Genomic DNA, 6,886 nt, shown 5'->3' on the forward strand with positions numbered 1-6,886 from the left:
CAGCTGGATCTTATGGAGGCATTTCCCCAACTGAAGCTCCTTTCTCTGTGATAACTCCAGCCTATGTCAAATTGACACACAAAACCAGCCAGTACACTGGTGAACCAGTGACTGCTTCTGGCCTATATGGACACCAGCCACACACATGGTACACAGACATACAATCAGGCAAAACACTCATACACATAAAATAATATAAAATATTTTAAATAATAACTAATAGAATTCACATTTTATTATATGAAAGATTTGTCCTAGCCCCAAATCATGTGTATCATGAAATATATACAAAGATATATATAAAGATAGGTGTATATAGAAATTATCTGTGTATGATTTCAATATGTGTATATAGAAAAACATCATTATTTAGTTGAATAGATTTTATGAAATGTTTGAATAAATTAAAATTTATCCTTTTAAAATATACATCTCAATTGTTATATATTATAGTAAAAATTAATAATAATCCCATCCTGGGGCTTCTACCCCATCTTCTGGAGGGATTAGAGAGAGGTAGGTTAGGAGTGACCTGGTTGGAGGAGGAGGGACCAATATTAAAGAGAAAGAAGAGGAGAGAGGAGGCCGCCATAAGGGGAGAGGAAGCATGAGGCCATGGCCAGGAGAAACAGCGAGTGTCTCTTGATACCGCTGGGGAGGCAGCCAGGCCTGCAGTTAGAAGAGTAGATTAGGTGTGTCCTCCAGTAATTGTCAAAGCTAAATAAAGTAACCATAGTCAGTCTCATTTATTTGTAAGCTAGTCAGGATAAGCTTAAATTGTTCCTACTACAATATATTCTGACATGTTCAATTGTCACCAAATCTAAGTTTGAATATTTTCATCATCCTCAAAAAAATCACTCTATATCCAGTGACAGTTGCCCCCTATTCCTCATGCCTCCTCTAACTTTAATCAACCATTAATCAGTGTTCAATATTTGTACACTGGTGGCACACACCTTTAATCCCAGCTCTTGGGAGGCAGAAGCAGGCGGGTTTCTGAGTTCAAGGCCAGCCCGGTCTACAGAGTGAGTTCCAGGACAGCCAGGGCTACAGAGAGAAACCGGGTCTCAGAAAAAAAAAAAGGAAAGAAAAACCCAAACTCAGTAAAAGTTCTTCTATATAATTTCTAAAATGTCATCATATAGTTATAATCTTCTCTGGTTAATTTCTTTCATTCAGTATGTTTTCAAGTTTCTTTCATGCTGTAGAATAAGTCAGTATTATTACTCATTTTTTCATATTTGAAATATATGAGCTTCCAGCTATTTTGTCCTTGAATGATAGACATTTTGTTTCCTTTTTGTGATGTTATGAATGATGCTGTCATGAACATTAATGGACAGATATTTTAGGTGAGGATAAAATTTCAGTTTTGGGGTCCAGAGAGATGGCTCAGCAGTTAATAACACTGGTTTGTCTTCAAGAGGACCTAGATTTCAGTACCAGACCCTACATGGCACCTTATAACCTGGTTTACTTGGCTTCAGTGGTTTTAAAAATCCTTTTCCTTCCTTCAACTAACCCTATCTTGTTTCCTCTCAAATTCATGCTGTATTGTTATTTTTGTACACACAAATACATACATGGCTAAATATATAAATACAACTTTCTCAGTCTCTTTAGTGTTTTACACACACACACACACACGCATGTGCACGCACACGCACATGCACACACTTACTTTCAGGGCTGACCATTTGGTATTGGATAATCAGTTAGAGAAGAATATGTCTCCTGCTTTCAGCATTCCTTGCTTTCTTGTCATTCATTTGTGTATGGGAGGGGCATGGAATCCTCTCTTCCATGCCAGCATGTCTTTTATTGTTGTATTTGTTCAGCTCTTGTTCAGGCAGCCATATTGTTGAGGCCTCATGGGTTAAGTTTCACTGCCATTTCTAAGAGATGTGATCATACTACAGCTTTCATGGTCCTTTGGATCTTAGAAACTTTCCCCCTCACTCTTCTGTGATGTTCTTGTCACCTTGACCAGTTGTGGTTTTCTGTAATTGTCTCTATCTGTTGCAAAGAAAAAGAAGTTCTTTGATGAGAAGTGAGAGAGATCTACACTTTTCTACGGATATAAGAATAAGTGGCAATCCTATAGCTCTATGTGTGATGTTAAAGGACTCGATGCCTGTGCCTTTCTAGCTTTTATGCCTGCAACACACATCTCTCTCCAGGACTGGCTCCAATTACTATGTTTAGCCCTCATTGGCAGATATCCCATGGATTTTGGACCTCTAACATCTTGGAATCTCCGTCAACCCAAACTTTAGTTTATAGCCTCATACCATGGTCTCTCAGGGCCTTCATGCAGCGCCTGCCTTGCTGCACATCATCTGGCCTCACTGGCTTGCCATAACCAGGGAGAAATGTTCCACAACCTCTTTGTGTATTTTTTTGTGACTGAAAAGCCAAAAGCACAGGCACAATACTATCAAGTTCAACTACTTACTTGGGAGTGAACGCTATCCCATAAAATCACATTTGCAGCAGCTTTCATTGGTTGTTTCTTGTTAGGACCATGATACTCCTTAGACCTTTTATTTTCTCAAGTGGGAAGCTTAACCTGGAGAGGTTTTTTTCCAGGGTACCATTCCTTTTAATCCAATTCAACAGAAGCCTTGGTTCCAATATTATTTTTTATGTTCTTTTCCTCTTCAAACTGTACACTTTTTGGCCCACTTGCTCTTTTTCATGCATGACCTTTTGGTATTGGATAACCAGTTAGGTGGCCTATCCTTAGAAAAAAATATTTCCCCTGCTTTCAGCATTCCTTCATTCCCTGTAGTTCTTTTTTCTATTGCTCATGCAGGAGAGTATTTACTAATCAGCAGACAAGTGAGTCAATTCTAGGTTGTCTTGGAATCTCCCTCATTAAAGAAATTGCTCCAGTGTTTTAAAATTTAGGCTCAAGCAAGTTGTTAGGAAAAGGGCAGAAGGCAGCCACATTCTTCCCCCAAATATCACAAGAATAGCTCACTTGCTAATATTGTTCTCCTCTAAAACCTCATGACCAAGGCAACTTATAGAAGGAAGGGTTTATTTGGGGCTTGTATTTCCCGAAGGATGGGAGTCTATTGCCATCAGAAAAGGGATCTTGTTGGCAAATAGTCATGATGTGGTGCTGGAGGAGCAGCTGACAGCTTACTTTCTGACTCACAAACAGGAATCAGAACACTGGGCATGGCCCTAGTTTTTTGAATGTCCCACCCCAATGACAGACATCCTCCAGAAAGGCCACACATCCTAATTTGTCCCAAGCAGTTCCACCAACTATGGACTAAGTATTCAAACACATGTGCCTATAGGGGACATTCTCACTCAAACCACCACAGTTTCTAATAGAAGAATTAGGCAGATAGAAGCAGACAGATCTCTAAATCTTGCTGACTAGTCTACCTAGCATGATCCATGGGTCACAGTGAGAGATCCCGCTTCAAAAACAAACAAACAAAAACTTACTGGATAGTTCCTGAGGACATTTGACATTTGAGGTTAACCTCTGACCTCCACATACATACAAACACCTGTGCATATACATGCATATGGACATGCCCATAAAAGATGCTTATTTATAAATCTGTGTTTGACTGTCCTTTATCTTAACCTTTTCAACATTATTTTTAATAAGAAATAGTTTAGCTGGGCCACGGTGGTACACGCCTTTAATCCCAGTATTTGCGAGGCAGAGACAAGCAGATCTCTGCATTTGAAGCTAGCCTGGTCCACAGCTATGCAGAGAAACTCTGTCTCAGGGTGGGGGGTGGAACTAGAAAATTAGTTTATTAGGCTGGGCTTATAGGCAGTGGTAAAGAAATTCCCTACAGTGTATGAGGCTCTGAGTTCAATCTCTAATACAGCAAAGAACATACTTATTAATCATATTGTGATCATTTTATACAAGACACATCACTATTTCCTCTCGGTGCTTTCAAATTTTTCTTTATTTGGCTTTTAGTTTTTTGAATTTGATACACCAGAGTACTAATTTCCTTGTGTTTGTCTTACCTGGTATTTGTTGAGTTTTTGATACTAGTGTTTTACATTAAATGAGTCATTTTGTTCTGTGCTAACCTTACGAACTCTCATTAGCGTGTTTGTAGGCGTCTCTAATTCCTGTAAAGCTCTGCTTATTGTTCTGCGCCCCCTTTCCTTACTGTTCTTCAGAGCAATTACTACTCATTGCTAGCTCTATTATTTCAAATACTTTTTTCTTTATCTGACTTTCAATCTTTTGAATTTAACTCTAAGATTTGAGTCTATTTTTTTTTAAATCAACCTTCTATTTTGATTTTTATACCTTTCAACAGCAGAATTTCCATAAGGTCCTTCATCATGATATCTTTCACGTTATTAGTATTTGGAATTGTGTAAGATGTTGTCACAACACCCTCCTTTGAAATTGCCTTTTCATTTATTGAACATACTTAAAATAGGTTTCTTAAATGTCTCCCTCATTAAGTACATCAAAAAGATCTCTCAAAAGAAAACTTTTATTACTTTTATTGTGCATTTAATTTTATCTATTTCTTTTAGTGTCTCATAATTTTTGGTTTGAAAATTGACCATTTAATTTTTTTCCGTATAAAGTGTAGGTATTCATTTATTTGTTCTTTACTGACTTGTTAGTTGATTTCTTTAGTAATATATTTAAACTATTTCAGTAAAATTTCTGTCATCACACTCATTATACCTCTCAGTACCCTTCAGTATGTGTCAGTGCAACTATACAGGGTCTCCTTGTCCAATAATGATAAGGATGGTTTTTTTCTGGGTCCTCTTCTATGGAGCATTTCCAAGAGCACTTACTCAGGTTGCCCCATACCAGCTGTTATTGTGTACAATTTAGTCAATTTGTGAATGGTGTTTTGTATTAAAGTGCAACGATACATTCCTGATATCACATATATAAAACTTCATTGTTAACAACTTCTAGGTGAAACAAATACATAAAAATATTATCAGTCACTAACATCCCTTTGTTAAAAAGGGCAAAATGTTAGACATGTTTATAAGAAAATATCTGGAAAACATGGTGTTCACTATTTCTTACCGTGTCTCAACACAAAATGAGGCATAATCAAGGTCCTTCCACAGGTGAATGATTAAATAATCATTGGCCTATCATAAATATGGGATATTGGGTAAATATTTAAAAGGAATATGAAAAGAGAAATCCTCCATAGACATGGAAAGGAAAAGTTTAAATGACTAAATCAGAGAGGAAAAGAAAAATTATAAAACAATGCTATTTATGATATAGAAAAATATCCTGTTTCCTCTTTTCATTGGATATATCTGAGATGTAGAAAACTTTGTGAGGGGGTGTGTTGTTAAAGTGCTCAGTGGCTACAGTGCATGCTATGCAAGTATTATTTTACAAAGTTTATTTTTTCTAGAACTTACACGAAATTTAGCTGCAGTAATTCATGGCTGTGATAGCAGAACTCCTATGGGGAGATGAAACTTAAAGACAACAGAATGCTGATAGCTAGTGGGCCATTTAGTCTGCAATACACAGCAGCAAGCAATGAAGAGACCCTGCTTCAAACAATGTAGAGGAACCCGAGCCTATCATTTGACCTCTGAATGTGCCCTGTGGCATGCACTGCTATGTACATGTATATGTGTGTGCATGCACTTGTGCATATACACATACTCACTCACACATGTGCAATAAAAAAATACTGTATTGTGGACTGGAGAGACAGCTCAACTGTTAAGAATCCTTGTTCTTACAGAATAGAATTCAGTTCTTGGCATTCATGTCAGGTAGTTCACAACTTCCTGTAACTGTATCTCTAGGGAATCTGATGCCCTCTTCTGGCATCCACAGGCACCCACATTTTTGTGCGTATATGCACACAAGTACACACACATGCATGCACACACAGACACACATATACACACACTAATAAAAACAAAATAAAAATTAAAATAAATTGTGAAGCATAATTTCTTAGAAAAATGATTATACTATCAAGCAGGATAACATATATTGACATACAGTCATCTTTTAGGAAAAATATCTGAAATACACTCAGCAAATTGCTACTATGCAAACAGATGTTATTAACTCTAAACATCATACACTAGATTTATCCATACCTTCCATACCTGCAGCTTTTAAGATATATGTCCTAGTCCCTATATGGAATATAAGGAATATATAAAGTAATCAATATTCCATACTACTTTATATATTCCTTTACAGAGTCCATAAGCAAGCATTATCAATGCAGCATTTTCTTTTGGTGCCTGGCTTTTAAAACTTATAATGACCTCCAGTTCATCTGAGCTTCTGAAAATGATATGGTCTCCTTTTTAAGCCTGTGGAACATTTCATGACAGCTAAGTGAGTTTGTTGGTAAATACACCAATACAGAGTATAATTGCTTTTATCTATTTATGAGCTAGCATGCACTTAACATAGCCCATATTATGGCTCTGTTTATATTGTTTTTCCAATATCATTTATTAAGGAGACAAACCTCAGCATGATGACACAAAATACACACAGATCAATGGAAGGGAATCAAGAGTCCAGAAATAAAGGCAAGCACATACAGCATCTAAATTTGACATAGAGACCAAGAATGAACAATGAATTATCTGGGAGAAAGGTCTTTGGGTATTCCTGTAAGAGATGATCTGGCTTAACTAAAATGAGAAAATCCTCCCATCGTGGGTATCAACATTCCCTGGGCTGGGTGGGATCTTGAACTCTATATAAAGGAGAAAGCGAACCGAACAATAAATTTGTCACTCTCTGATTCTGCAATGCAGATGTAACCAGCTGCCTGAAGCTCTGGCTACTGTGACTTTTGCAACTATAAACTAAAATAAGCACTTTATTCTTCATTACTTTTGTCAAGATCGT

Source organism: Apodemus sylvaticus, chromosome X (assembly GCF_947179515.1).
Source record: "Apodemus sylvaticus chromosome X, mApoSyl1.1, whole genome shotgun sequence".
NCBI lineage: Eukaryota > Metazoa > Chordata > Mammalia > Rodentia > Muridae > Apodemus > Apodemus sylvaticus.